The sequence below is a fragment of the Sesamum indicum genome, linkage group LG13 (genome assembly GCF_026168435.1).
Source record: "Sesamum indicum cultivar Baizhima isolate 11 linkage group LG13, ASM2616843v1, whole genome shotgun sequence".
Taxonomy (NCBI): Eukaryota; Viridiplantae; Streptophyta; class Magnoliopsida; order Lamiales; family Pedaliaceae; genus Sesamum; species Sesamum indicum.
The window spans coordinates 3672310-3688624 of NC_142669.1; the positions used below are offsets into that span (position 1 = coordinate 3672310).

The 16315-nt window shown below is 33.0% G+C and overlaps 1 pseudogene; it reads left to right on the forward strand.

Annotated features, from left to right (window-relative positions):
- The window catches only part of LOC105179351 (ubiquitin C-terminal hydrolase 13-like), a 135692-nt pseudogene that overhangs the window by 22862 nt on the left and 96515 nt on the right, over window positions 1-16315 (forward strand).

Genomic DNA, 16315 nt, shown 5'->3' on the forward strand with positions numbered 1-16315 from the left:
ATATCACCATTCTTGTATGCAACTAGTAACGTAAAACCATATATCAATACATTCTTATTCTCAGACACTCACAACACATCAAACAACAAACATAATATTTCAACGTACTTTCTTGTTCATGTACACATTACCGTCAATCAAATCAAATCATCCATCACTCATATACTTTCAGATAAATCAAAATCAGCACGAACCACAAATTCAGATACCAGTAAAATCATAAATACAGAAAGCATATATAGATAATACTAATCATTTATTTACCTCGACCTTACAATGCTTTTATCTATCCATTAAGCAGTGGTTTGGTCTTTTCACTTTACCCCCGTATCCTATAATGAGTTATACCACATACAATTAATATATCGAGAATATCGTAATTTCTTTTAAATATAATATTAAATATTATTCGTACAATTTCTAATAATTCTTTAATATTCCATTTCTATCGAAATACAAATCTTCATTTTTCCTCTATATTAACATATCATTTATTAAATATAATTTTTGAAATATTTCTATGAATTTTCTATCAATTTCTCGCTATTATAATCTTTAATTGAATAATAATACATATAATTGCGTATTTGGTTAACAATTCCGGTGGAATTGTATAAATTAGCTATAGTAATATTCAAATCTAATAAATTTAATAATCTAATTGACCAACGATATCATTTTTATATCCAATTTGATGTTTAATTTGACACTATTTTAAATAGCCAAACTCGTAAAATATTCTAGTTAAATAGCATATCGCTCAATATAATCAAAATAAATGAACTAATTAAGTAATGTAATTATATAAATTAATAAAAATTAAAAATTACAATTATCGTACCTCTGGTTTTTCCCGCAAGTGGAATTTTCAATTTCATGTGTGAGTAAAGAGAGGAGAGTGAGGCGGTGGGGGTGATTGCCCACCTCCCACTCTCAATCCTCTCTCTCTCTCTTCATATGTATATATATATTATTCTTTAATATATATATATACTAATATATATACAAATAATAATATTATTATTATTATTTATTTAATTAATTTTTTCTCAAAATATCCATTACGTGCTTCCTAATTTTCTTAGTTAATATAAGTTGCCCCCAAATATTATAACGAACTCCAATTTAACCCGTTCAAGTTTTATTATATTCCAATTATGTGCCCAGAATTTAATTACCAATTAACTAAATTTCATAAAAATTAACCAATTCATCTCCCAATTATATATTATAATTTTTGGGGCGTCACAATTGTCCCCTCATAATAAAAATTTCGTCCTCGAAATTTAACTAACTTACCGGCTCAAATGATAAATATGGGTATTTTTTTTCTCATGTCCTTTGCATCATTTCTAGGAACTGTTGCATAAAGGGATTTATTTCTGGTTGTGGAACATTTCTATTTTGGGATCCTAACCCCTGATGTTCTGATTCTGAATCATGACCCTGCACAGACTCTAATTAACTCAGTTGGGCCAGCAGCGTTTTCTCTTCACTCTTCCATCCTTTATCAAATACACACATATGAGTAGATTCCTAGTATATACCACACGTACAATATTACATTTCATCTACTATCCCTAGGAAATCTAATCCCTGCTCTGATACCACCTAATGTAGCACCCCTTCGCTACAAGGGCTATATTTAAGCTAAACATCATACTTACAGTAATCCCTGTGTTTATAAATATAAATGCACATAATAATTTAACCCATATGTATACTTAACCCCAACGTCATAACAAGCATAATGAACCTACATCATCATATATGCACATCAAACACTACACGTAACCCATCATAAGTAATCTCCATGCTTACGTTTTCTCTATACAACAAAATGTTTTTGTGCTCTAACTGACAAAAAGGAGAAAACTGCATACTGGCCCGACCTGCCCGAGTATAGCGCGTGGACCTATTCTTCAATAGTCAGACACCTCTACGTCTATTCCTGAAAGAAAATGGCAGCAGGGGGATGAGCCTGCCACTCAGTAAGCAAATAACCAGTCCTATCTATATATGTGTACCAAATATAACCTCAAACAAGATACATGGGCAATATGCATAGAATATATAGTCAATTTGCTTCCACATAACCACATAGTTATCACCCAATAAGACAATCAATTAAACTTCCCATTTTTCCTAGTTTGCTTACCAGAAGGTGATATTGTGTTTTTCCCGCCAACTCAATCTCACCATTATTAAGTTTAAGTGAATCCCCTTGACAACCGGCTCATCAAGCTCATCTGGCACATAGCACTTTCATTTCGAACACAGCACTTTTCATATCGCCTTATAGGCTCTTCAACAAATCAAGGGTTATTCACACCACAATTATATTCAATTTACACCACTCCCTCATTTCCACATATCACCATTCTTGTATGCAACTAGTAACGTAAAACCATATATCAATACATTCTTATTCTCAGACACTCACAACACATCAAACAACAAACATAATATTTCAACGTACTTTCTTGTTCATGTACACATTACCGTCAATCAAATCAAATCATCCATCACTCATATACTTTCAGATAAATCAAAATCAGCACGAACCACAAATTCAGATACCAGTAAAATCATAAATACAGAAAGCATATATAGATAATACTAATCATTTATTTACCTCGACCTTACAATGCTTTTATCTATCCATTAAGCAGTGGTTTGGTCTTTTCACTTTACCCCCGTATCCTATAATGAGTTATACCACATACAATTAATATATCGAGAATATCGTAATTTCTTTTAAATATAATATTAAATATTATTCGTACAATTTCTAATAATTCTTTAATATTCCATTTCTATCGAAATACAAATCTTCATTTTTCCTCTATATTAACATATCATTTATTAAATATAATTTTTGAAATATTTCTATGAATTTTCTATCAATTTCTCGCTATTATAATCTTTAATTGAATAATAATACATATAATTGCGTATTTGGTTAACAATTCCGGTGGAATTGTATAAATTAGCTATAGTAATATTCAAATCTAATAAATTTAATAATCTAATTGACCAACGATATCATTTTTATATCCAATTTGATGTTTAATTTGACACTATTTTAAATAGCCAAACTCGTAAAATATTCTAGTTAAATAGCATATCGCTCAATATAATCAAAATAAATGAACTAATTAAGTAATGTAATTATATAAATTAATAAAAATTAAAAATTACAATTATCGTACCTCTGGTTTTTCCCGCAAGTGGAATTTTCAATTTCATGTGTGAGTAAAGAGAGGAGAGTGAGGCGGTGGGGGTGATTGCCCACCTCCCACTCTCAATCCTCTCTCTCTCTCTTCATATGTATATATATATTATTCTTTAATATATATATATACTAATATATATACAAATAATAATATTATTAGTATTATTTATTTAATTAATTTTTTCTCAAAATATCCATTACGTGCTTCCTAATTTTCTTAGTTAATATAAGTTGCCCCCAAATATTATAACGAACTCCAATTTAACCCGTTCAAGTTTTATTATATTCCAATTATGTGCCCAGAATTTAATTACCAATTAACTAAATTTCATAAAAATTAACCAATTCATCTCCCAATTATATATTATAATTTTTGGGGCGTCATAATTGTCCCCTCATAATAAAAATTTCGTCCTCGAAATTTAACTAACTTACCGGCTCAAATGATAAATATGGGTATTTTTTTTCTCATGTCCTTTGCATCATTTCTAGGAACTGTTGCATAAAGGGATTTATTTCTGGTTGTGGAACATTTCTATTTTGGAATCCTAACCCCTGATGTTCTGATTCTGAATCATGACCCTGCACAGACTCTAATTAACTCAGTTGGGCCAGCAGCGTTTTCTCTTCACTCTTCCATCCTATATCAAATACACACATATGAGTAGATTCCTAGTATATACCACACGTACAATATTACATTTCATCTACTATCCCTAGGAAATCTAATCCCTGCTCTGATACCACCTAATGTAGCACCCCTTCGCTACAAGGGCTATATTTAAGCTAAACATCATACTTACAGTAATCCCTGTGTTTATAAATATAAATGCACATAATAATTTAACCCATATGTATACTTAACCCCAACGTCATAACAAGCATAATGAACCTACATCATCATATATGCACATCAAACACTACACGTAACCCATCATAAGTAATCTCCATGCTTACGTTTTCTCTATACAAGAAAATATTTTTGTACTCTAACTGACAAAAAGGAGAAAACTGCATACTGGCCCGACCTGCCCGAGTATAGCGCGTGGACCTATTCTTCAATAGTCAGACACCTCAACGTCTATTCCTGAAAGAAAATGTCAGCAGGGGGATGAGCCTGCCACTCAGTAAGCAAATAACCAGTCCTATCTATATATGTGTACCAAATATAACCTCAAACAAGATACATGGGCAATATGCATAGAATATATAGTCAATTTGCTTCCACATAACCACATAGTTATCACGCAATAAGACAATCAATTAAATTTCCCATTTTTCCTAGTTTGCTTACCAGAAGGTGATATTGTGTTTTTCCCGCCAACTCAATCTCACCATTATTAAGTTTAAGTGAATCCCCTTGACAGCCGGCTCATCAAGCTCATCTGGCACATAGCACTTTCATTTCGCACACAGCACTTTTCTTATCGCCTTATAGGCTCTTCAACACATCAAGGGTTATTCACACCACAATTATATTCAATTTACACCACTCCCTCATTTCCACATATCACCATTCTTGTATGCAACTAGTAACGTAAAACCATATATCAATACATTCTTATTCTCAGACACTCACAACACATCAAACAACAAACATAATATTTCAACGTACTTTCTTGTCCATGTACACATTACCGTCAATCAAATCAAATCATCCATCACTCATATACTTTCAGATAAATCAAAATCAGCACGAACCACAAATTCAGATAACAGTAAAATCATAAATACAGAAAGCATATATAGATAATACTAATCATTTACTTACCTCGACCTTACAATGCTTTTATCTATCCAATAGGCAGTGGTTTGGTCTTTTCACTTTACCCCCGTATCCTATAATGAGTTATACCACATACAATTAATATATCGAGAATATCGTAATTTCTTTTAAATATAATATTAAATATTATTCGTACAATTTCTAATAATTCTTTAATATTCCATTTCTATCGAAATACAAATCTTCATTTTTCCTCTATATTAACATACCATTTATTAAATATAATTTTTGAAATATTTCTATGAATTTTCTATCAATTTCTCGCTATTATAATATTTAATTGAATAATAATACATATAATTGCGTATTTGGTTAACAATTCCGGTGGAATTGTATAAATTAGCTATAGTAATATTCAAATCTAATAAATTTAATAATCTAATTGACCAACGATATCATTTTTATATCCAATTTGATGTTTAATTTGACACTATTTTAAATAGCCAAACTCGTAAAATATTCTAGTTAAATAGCATATCGCTCAATATAATGAAAATAAATGAACTAATTAAGTAATGTAATTATATAAATTAATAAAAATTAAAAATTGCAATTATCGTACCTCTGGTTTTTCCCGCAAGTGGAATTTTCAATTTCATGTGTGAATAAAGAGAGGAGAGTGAGGCGGTGGGGGTGATTGCCCACCTCCCACTCTCAATCCTCTCTCTCTCTCTTCATATGTATATATATATTATTCTTTAATATATATATATACAAATAATAATATTATTATTATTATTTATTTAATTAATTTTTTCTCAAAATATCCATTACGTGCTTCCTAATTTTCTTAGTTAATATAAGTTGCCCCCAAATATTATAACGAACTCCAATTTAACCCGTTCAAGTTTTATTATATTCCAATTATGTGCCCAGAATTTAATTACCAATTAACTAAATTTCATAAAAATTAACCAATTCATCTCCCAATTATATATTATAATTTTTGGGGCGTCACAATTGTCCCCTCATAATAAAAATTTCGTCCTCGAAATTTAACTAACTTACCGGCTCAAATGATAAATATGGGTATTTTTTTTCTCATGTCCTTTGCATCATTTCTAGGAACTGTTGCATAAAGGGATTTATTTCTGGTTGTGGAACATTTCTATTTTGGGATCCTAACCCCTGATGTTCTGATTCTGAATCATGACCCTGCACAGACTCTAATTAACTCAGTTGGGCCAGCAGCGTTTTCTCTTCACTCTTCCATCCTATATGAAATACACACATATGAGTAGATTCCTAGTATATACCACACGTACAATATTACATTTCATCTACTATCCCTAGGAAATCTAATCCCTGCTCTGATACCACCTAATGTAGCACCCCTTCGCTACAAGGGCTATATTTAAGCTAAACATCATACTTACAGTAATCCCTGTGTTTATAAATATAAATGCACATAATAATTTAACCCATATGTATACTTAACCCCAACGTCATAACAAGCATAATGAACCTACATCATCATATATGCACATCAAACACTACACGTAACCCATCATAAGTAATCTCCATGCTTACGTTTTCTCTATACAACAAAATGTTTTTGTACTCTAACTGACAAAAAGAAGAAAACTGCATACTGGCCCGACCTGCCCGAGTATAGCGCGTGGACCTATTCTTCAATAGTCAGACACCTCAACGTCTATTCCTGAAAGAAAATGGCAGCAGGGGGATGAGCCTGCCACTCAGTAAGCAAATAACCAGTCCTATCTATATATGTGTACCAAATATAACCTCAAACAAGATACATGGGCAATATGCATAGAATATATAGTCAATTTGCTTCCACATAACCACATAGTTATCACCCAATAAGACAATCAATTAAACTTCCCATTTTTCCTAGTTTGCTTACCAGAAGGTGATATTGTGTTTTTCCCGCCAACTCAATCTCACCATTATTAAGTTTAAGTGAATCTCCTTGACAGCCGGCTCATCAAGCTCATCTGGCACATAGCACTTTCATTTCGCACACAGCACTTTTCATATCGCCTTATAGGCTCTTCAACACATCAAGGGTTATTCACATCACAATTATATTCAATTTACACCACTCCCTCATTTCCACATATCACCATTCTTGTATGCACATCAAACACTACACATAGCCCATCAAAAGTAATCTCCATGCTTACGTTCTCTCTATACAACAAAATGTATTTTGTACTCTAACTGACAAAAAGGAGAAAACTCCATACTGGCCCAACCTGCCTGAGTATAGCGCGTGGACCTAATCTTCAATAGTCAGACACCTCAACGTCTATTTCTGAAAGAAAATGTCAGCAGGGGGATGAGCCTGCCACTCAATAAGCAAATAACCAGTCCTATCTATATATGTATACCAAATATAACCTCAAACAAGATACATAGGCAATATGCATAGAATATATAGTCAATTTGTTTCCACATAACCTTCTTTATTACACCACATAGTTATCACGCAATAAGACAATCAATTAAACTTCCTCTTTTGCCTAGTTTGCTTACCAGAAGGTGATATTGTGTTTTTCCCGCCAACTCAATCTCACCATTATTTAGTTTAAGTGAATCCCCTTGACAGCCGGCTCATCAACCTCATCTCGCACATAGTGCTTTAATTTCGCACATAGCACATTCTTTTCGCCCATAGCACTTTCATTTCGCACATAACACTTTTCATATCGCCTTATAGGCTTTTCAACACATCAAGGGGTATTCACACCATAATTATATTTAATTTCCACCACTCCCGCATTTTCACATATCACAATTCTTGTAAGCAACTAGTAACGTAAAATCATATATCAATACATTCTCATTCTCAGACACTCACAACACATCAAACAACAAACATAATATTTCAACGTACTTTCTCATTCCATGTATACATTACCATCAATCAAATCAAATCATCCATCACTCATATACTTTCAGATAAATCAATGTCAGCACGAACCACAAATTCAGATAACAGTATAATCATAAATACAGAAAGCATATATAGATAATACTAATTATTTACTTACCTCGACCTTACAACGCTTTTATCTATCCAATAGGTAGTGGTTTGGTCTTTTCACTTTACTCCCGTATCCTATAATAAGTTATACCACATACAATTAATATATCGAGAATATCGTAATTTCTTTTAAATATAATATTAAATATTATTCGTACAATTTCTAATAATTTTTTAATATTCCATTTCTATCGAAATACAAATCTTCATTTTTCCTCTTTATTAACATACCATTTATTAAATATAATTTTTGGAATATTTCTATGAATTTTCTATCAATTTCTGGCTATTATAATCTTTAATTGAACAATAATATATATAAGTGCGTATTTGGTTAACAATTCCGATGGAATTGTATAAATTAGCTATAGTAATATTCAAATCTAATAAATTTAATAATCTGATTGACCTACGATATCACTTGTATATCCAATTCGATATTTAATTTGACACTATTTTAAATAGCAAAACTCGTAAAATATTCTGGTTATATAGTATATCGCTCAATATGATCAATATTTAATAAATGAACTAATTAAGTAATGTAATTTGAGAAATTAATAAAAATTAATATTACAATTATCGTACCTCTGGTTTTTCCCGCAAGAGGAATTTTCAATTTCATGTGTGTGTGTGTGCCGTGCATGTGTGTAAGTGTATTATGTATGTGTGTGTGAGTAAAGAGAGGAGAGTGAGGCGGTGGGGGTGATGGCCCACCTCCCACTCTCAATCCTCTCTCTCTCTCTTCATAAGTATATATATATTACTCTTTAATATATATACACTAATATATATATAAATAATAATAATATTATTATTATTATTTATTTAATTAATTTTTTCTCAAAATACCCATTATGTCCTTCCTAATTTTCTTAGTTAATATAAGTTGCCCCCAAATATTATAATGAACTCCAATTTAACCCGTTCCAGTTTTATTATATTCCAATTATGGCCCATAATTTATTTACCAAATAACTAAATTTTATAAAAATTTACCAATTAATCTCCGAATTATACATTATAATTTTTGTGACGTCACACTTTTTCTGTTTGTAATTCGGCAGGTTATCCACTTTCGCTCCTTGGAAAGGCCTGAAAAGGATGAATTTTGTTTACAACTGTGAGTTCAATAAAAGACAGACTTTTAATTCTAGAGCGTAATTTCCTATGTTATGATTGGTAATATCGATCACTTAACTCTGCTATTCAAATTTCACTAATTGTGAAGGTCAAAGCTTGATTGATATGATGAACTTGTTAAGAGAGTAGCGAACCAACCCGGAGTCGATGATCCGTCCAAACTACGGCTTACATCACACAATATCTACTCTCAAGGACCCAAAGCTCATCTTATAAGATATCGAGGAGTAGAAAACTTGTTAGAGATGCTGCTGCATTACGATCAAGTACGCATTGATACAACTCTAAGTGGGGGTTCATTTGATGAGGGTGTAAAACTAACAAAGCATTACCTTCTTGTTCAGCTTTCTGATATTCTATACTTTGAAGTATTGGATATACCTCTACTAGAATTGCAAGAGTTGAGAATCCTCAAACTTGCTTTCAACTGTGCGGCAAACTCTGAAGTGAGTATTAATTCATAATTGGACTATATTCTCCTCTACAAGTGCATACATATATATTTAGCAAACATTAAATATCTTAATTGTTTTACTTATATAGCTGGAAACTCACTGTATTAGGCTGCCAAAAGAAAGCACTGTGGGTGATGTGCTTGAGCATCTCAAGGAGAAGGTAATATAGTAGACAAGTTATTACCGGGAGTGCGCGTGTGTGTGTTCCTAGAATTCTAAGATTTGTCGCATAACATAGCGTTATATGATTTTTAACTGTTGAAATGTTCATGTTAAACAGGTGAAACTTTCTCGTCCAAATGCAGAGCTCAGGTTGCTGGAAGTATTATTGCACAAGATGTATAAGGTCCTGAATTATTGCATCTTCTTTTTGTTTCATTCAATAGTTTCATAATATTAATACCAAAATAATATTCTTCTAAACTTTTACATAATAATCCAACTTAAATAGTTAAATTCAATTTATTTTATGCTGAAAACTCTTTTATGCATTGACTACATACAAATTGGATGTGTCGGAGACATGCACTCTGACTTGGAAGTTGAGTCTCAGTACTTGCTAGGTTTTTGTATTTTGCCCATGTGGTCTTCACTTAGTAAATTGTATATTGTGTTTCCAAATGGATGTTAGAAATTCCTTATATCTAGCCTTCTATGCTTATTTTTTTAAGTTGCTGAAACTCCAAGTTCCTACAGATATATCCTAATAGTGATAAGATCGCAGCAATAAATGACAATCGTTGGACTTTACAAGCAGAGGAGGTCTTTTTCTATCTCTATACATATGTGTGTCTATGTATATAAATGCTTTCATTTTTCAGGTGATACACATAACAAAAAATATCTTGCTATTTGCTTTCCATGTTAGTATTGTGTCTTTGCTAGGCTACGACACTTTTTTCTTTAAAATTGGCTTCCCCATATGTTCATCTTTAATATCAACAATTTCTCCACTTTTACAATTTCTCATTACACATTCCAGAGGCAGAGAAATTTCTTGGCCCAAGTAAATGTTTGATTAATGTGTGTCGCTTCATGCGTGAGGATGCTCAAAACCAGATGGTAGTATTTTAAGTTTGTTACTTCATAGTTTTCCTCAGATATTTGTACTCGTTCTACCTCTCTATTTCAACTGCAAGTGAATCTCTTTGATTTTCTTCCTTTTAAATCTTATATATTCATTTTGCTTATGGCAGCGAATTAAAACTCTTGCCGAGCCATTTTTATTCATGATCAATGATGGTGAAACTTTGTCCCGTATCAGTGTTCGTGTGCAGAACAAATTGCAAGTACGAGATGAGGAATTTTCGAAGGTATTCCAGCCCGAGCCTAATTGTTACAATCACATTAAATGAAGATGATGGTATGTTGCTTATGTGGTTAGCATGCTACAACTTCTACTTTCTGCTTGAATCTTCTCAATTTTATGCAATGGAGATTTGCTTTTGCGTAGCATAGTGAAGCAGAATACTTGGAGGACTCAGATACTTTGTTTGACCATTTCCAGGTCTCAGTCACACTCTCACACAGACACACTCTGTGACAATATTTATATGCAGATGCGCTTAAATTTCATAATATGTTTTGAGTCTACAGAGAAGCAGTATTTGTGTTTCTTGGGAGCAATATCTTGGACTGGAACACGTTAACAATACCCCTAAAAGGCTCCTGCAGCAAATCAGGTAATCTATACCTTGTTTTATTTTCATTTTTTTTTGTTAATTTTATTTTATTGCTCGATGTTGATAATCTTGCCGAAAGTTTTGCAGAAAACCTAATACTATATTTGGTTTCATTTTTAACTTTTTTTGATATGTTTTGTGGAGATAGAGAGAGAGAAAAAAGATAAATAAGTATGTGTTAGAGATAGTGTGTATGTTTGGATTTATTTTTGGAGATAATATAAAATAAGTATAGTATGTTTGGTGTTGTTTAGTAAGAGACAAAAACTACTGTTCATTGTCAAATCATATCTCTTCTATATATATTAATATATATGTATGAGTATGTATATAATTTTTTTAGTTGTAGGGCCTATGATTAGTGTAGACTTATTTTGATAAAAAACAAATGAGGCACTATTTCAAAACATCTCAAAACACCACCAAAACATTGAAAACAAATCAAAACAAACATTGTCCATGTTTTGGCCCATCTCGGAGATGAAGCAAAATTGAAACCAAATATTATGTAAAAATTTCATTTCATGCTACATGTCCTTTTATTTATCTACTGAACAAATAAGTTGATTGCAATATTATGAGCCCTAACCCTTACGTGTAGAAAGAAAAGTTAATATGGCATGCTATAGATCACAAGACGTACCTTAGTTGCTCTAAAAACAAAAATAAGGCATGCAACGTACTGAGTTTACGAATTCATGACATATATTTATTTTATATCTGCAGTTGCAATGATATGTTTGTGTTTTCTATAAGAATAGTTCTAACTAAGATCTGCAATGACCTCTTCTTTTCAGTATCACACCTCACTTAACAAGCAGTGGGGTCCATACATAGCCAGATCATAAAAAATCATAAGTAAAATATAGGAAAAAATGTAAGCAACCCCTTATGATATCGCAAATGAGCAAATTACGCCCTTATGAAAAACCAAATAGCGATTTGACTCGCCATAATTTTTCTAGTACACATCTTTGTGTCTTTTGTTGTAAGGGAGTAGTACTCCTTATTTAATGTTGCTCTATTTGTAAGGGAGTAGTGCTGCATGTTTATGGCTTTGTTAGAAATTCTAGGGAGGTAGCTCTCCCCGCTGTAACTATTTGGTACATTTTAATATAGAAGGACTGGGGACTTCGGAAAGCTCCCCCAAGCCCTAGGTGGTTTTTGTTAAAAAAAAAAATAGCGATTTACCTCCCTGTAATTTTTAAAATACAACAATTTATCTCCCTATGTTTTCCAAAATGAAGCAATTTACCTCCCTATATAAGGAGGTAAATTGCTTCATTTTAAAAAGTATAGGGGGATAAATTGTTATATTTTTTTCATAGAGGGTAATATGCTCATTTTCAATATCACAGAGGGTGAATTGCATTCACCCTTAAAACATTTGTCAAAGTTGAGAGTGTTATATACATATTTGTACATATATTGGAGAGCTTCTCTCGATGTAGGGTTTCATGTCCATTCACATGTAATCCAACAGCTTATTGTGGGTGTTCTAGATTTGTGTCATGGATGACCAATCAACTGCTTTAGAATGGACAATGAGGATCGTATTCTAGATTCGTCGTATGAGTTGTATATATTACTTATAATTGCTAGTTATACTTGGCTTCATGTACATTACTGTTAGGAGATTGTCTATTATTTAAATTGTATATATAGAAATATATATAGATAGGGAAAAAGATCCGAATAGTCCTTTATTTATTCCTTAAAATTGTTTTGATCCTTTAACTTTGACAATATTAGTTTTAGTCCTATATCTTTTCCTTTTGCTTAGATTCGATCCTTCCACTAATTTTATGACCCTTTTGCCCTTCTTTTGTAATAAAGCCTAACAGTATATTTTAATGCTCTAAAAATGGCCCAACATGCTTCCAAAATAAATTAAGACCCCATAAATTCGTACCTTACTTTGACAGCTCTATTTCCGGGTTTTTCAAGTTCTCGATTTTGAAGGACTTCCTCCAACCATACTACCGCAACAGATCGTTTGCAGGCACTTGGCTCCTTCAATAACAAACCAGCACAGCCCTATTTCGTTTCCTACTTTAGGGCGTGAAAGGGACTCCAATACAAAGACTTAATAGAAATTTGGACAAATCGGTTGAACAAAAGTCTTACTTTTATTGGAGAAATATAGAGAATATTACATAGATATTATTCCTCCGTTCGAGGAGACAACTATTTAGCCTCTCATAGTGTAGAGGACTTGACTTGTTGGGGAAACCCCCATAAACTAAAAGATTAAAACTCTACTAAAGATTAAAAGGACTCTGTATTCAAATGCTTTGAAGAATAGGAGAAGTTTTTTTATGTTTTTCTTCTAGTTCATTACATCTTTATTTATAGGCATCCGCGGACATCAAATTCGGACTTCAAACTTGTTTTTGTGATGACGTCATTGCATTCTTCATCTCCTCGTGATTCCCACTTGTTGGCCATAATGGTTTGTGGGTCACATGCGTTCCAGCTGGCTTTCCTGCAAAGCTGACTGTTGGCCTTTGTCGTTTTCTGCCGACAGTCTTATCCTTGTCTTTTTATATTTTTTTATTTTTACTTCTTTTTTGTAAAAATTTTCTTTTTCCTTATCCTGGTTTGGTTCAGGTTTATTATGTGTGACCCGAATTTTTGTCCCGAATAAGGGCATTTCTTGTTTTTCACAGAAAGGACATAAATGGTTAAGCCATTGCACAACATTCAACATGTTGCATGTCTTCCTCTGGGTTGCTTCAGTCGCCGGCAGCTTATTTCCCCTGATCAACATTCTCTTCTTTTCAAATAAGTTTTCTGCGAACTCAGTGCTCTTTCCTGTCATGGAGTTTAACAGGAACGATCCATTCATTTTCTTTGAAAAAATATTGAATGGATACTTGACTTTTTGTCCATCTCTGTGAGATAGACTAATAATCCCCAAGCTCTCCTAGTAGAGATACTATCTTCATTAATGGCTGATACATGGGGAGCTTCTCCTGAGGCAGATTTGATCTTGTTGAAAGCTACCATATCTGGCCTCTGCAGCTTCATAAAATGGAATGTTGGATGAAACCCCTTTCCTACAATTTCTGGAGCTACTGATAGAAATTTAACTCTAGAACGTCCCTCTCTTTAAGTGGGGGTTGTTTTGCCATGAATCAAAGACCGCCACACTAATCCACTCCGAAAGTTTAGAAATCTCAGGAAAGCTTGGGGACATAGTATGAACTGAAGCAAGAGCTCCAACATCATACCATTCTCGGACATCTTCTGGTTCCGACCCCTCTAACATCCAAACCCTATTATATTTTTCGAATGTTTCGATAATGGTCTTGCCTGGGTTCACTCCTTTGCGAGAAATTAATTTTTTCCATATTCGCTGATATTTTGCCAAGAAGAAGAAGATATCAATTCGTTAGTATTAGCCTTGGAGGTGCCTGTCATTGGCCTAAGGCTAATCTCTTCCTCCTTAACCCCGGAGGTGCCGGGTTGATTTGAACCCGCAGGAGTTTGCATTTCCTGTGACTCAATTGTTGCCATTTCACCAGAGTCTGGTGATGGCCTTGTGCAATCGGTACTTGAATCCGACGCTACAGGTCTAGAGCCCTACCTCTAAAGGCATGTTCTGGGTCATGCTCTCTTAATTCATGAGTCATCCCCGAGGTTACGCCTTCCGAATTAGTTCTCGTAGATCATTCCATAGCGAGGTGGATGCTAATAAGGAACTCCTTATTGCAACCTGGACAGTGTCTAGATCTGCTCTTTGAATTTGTCCAGCAACTTGGGCATTAACTACTAGCTGTCCGAACTTTCTGTCAAGCTCCTCGAGATTTTTCCGGAGGTGCCTGAGTCTCAACATGATAGAGTTTGCTTCAACTGCCACCATCTCTCGTCAGGAAATCTACAACAACATTTTTATGAGATTTTATAACGATAATATTATAACAATAATATTGGCATTAAGCTTGCAATCTGACAATACGAGCTTTCTCTATTAATTCTAATTTATTTTTTAAGAAAGCCTTAACATTAGTATTATCAACTTTTAAAGGAAATTTTTTAGCAAGTAAAAATAAAGGCCATTTCATAAAAGACTTCCAAACCGCAAAGAATTCTTTCTCATGAATATGCCAAACTATTTTGAGAACAACCCTCCTGTGTATCTAAAAGGTTCTTCCCCTTTAGTTGTCTTCTTCATGTGCACTTCTGCCCATCTGTAATTCTGTGTAGACTACCAATTCATCCTCGTCCAGTGGTATAGCAAGCTTTGGCAGGTTACTGCAATCCTGTTTTAGCTCACGAACCCTTTTTGTGTGGATTTGTTCCCATTTCTACTTTGAACTCTCTATTTCTTTCAAGAGTGGTCGGAAATCCTTTCTGTATCTTGCAAGATCCTTAATGAAGATACCTGCAAAATTAACAACTCTCAAGAAGCACTACAAATGTTTTTTATTTTTCCGTACGTCTGAAAAATTACGAATTTTCTCCAAAATATGGTCCTGTGACTCAATCCCTATTTCATCAATAAGAATTCCTAAAAATTCAATTTTATTGGCAGCTATAGTAGCCTTCTATTCAAAAAATACTAAACCTTCTTTATGGCAGCGTCAGAAAATATTTCAAAATGTTTGATATGTTCTTTCATATTTTTAGACGCAATCAATATGTCGTCAATATAGACAAACATGAATTCAAAATAATCTTTAAAAAGATTATCCATCTTTCTTTGAAATATTTGGGGTGCATTAGCTAAACCCATTGGAAGCACATTCCAGATATATTGTCCCTGTGGTGTGAAGAATGCAGTAAATTTCTTTGATTCACTCTATATCCTAATCTGATAAAACCCAGATTTGCAATTGAATTTGGAAAACACTTTTGCCCCTTTAATGCAATCAATTAAGTGTTCTCTACTAGGATTGTAATAACCATCAAATTCTAATATTTTATTAATGCCTTGATAGTTAATAGCCAACCTATGTTTACCTCTCTTAATCTCACCATGATTTCATATAAGAAATCCAG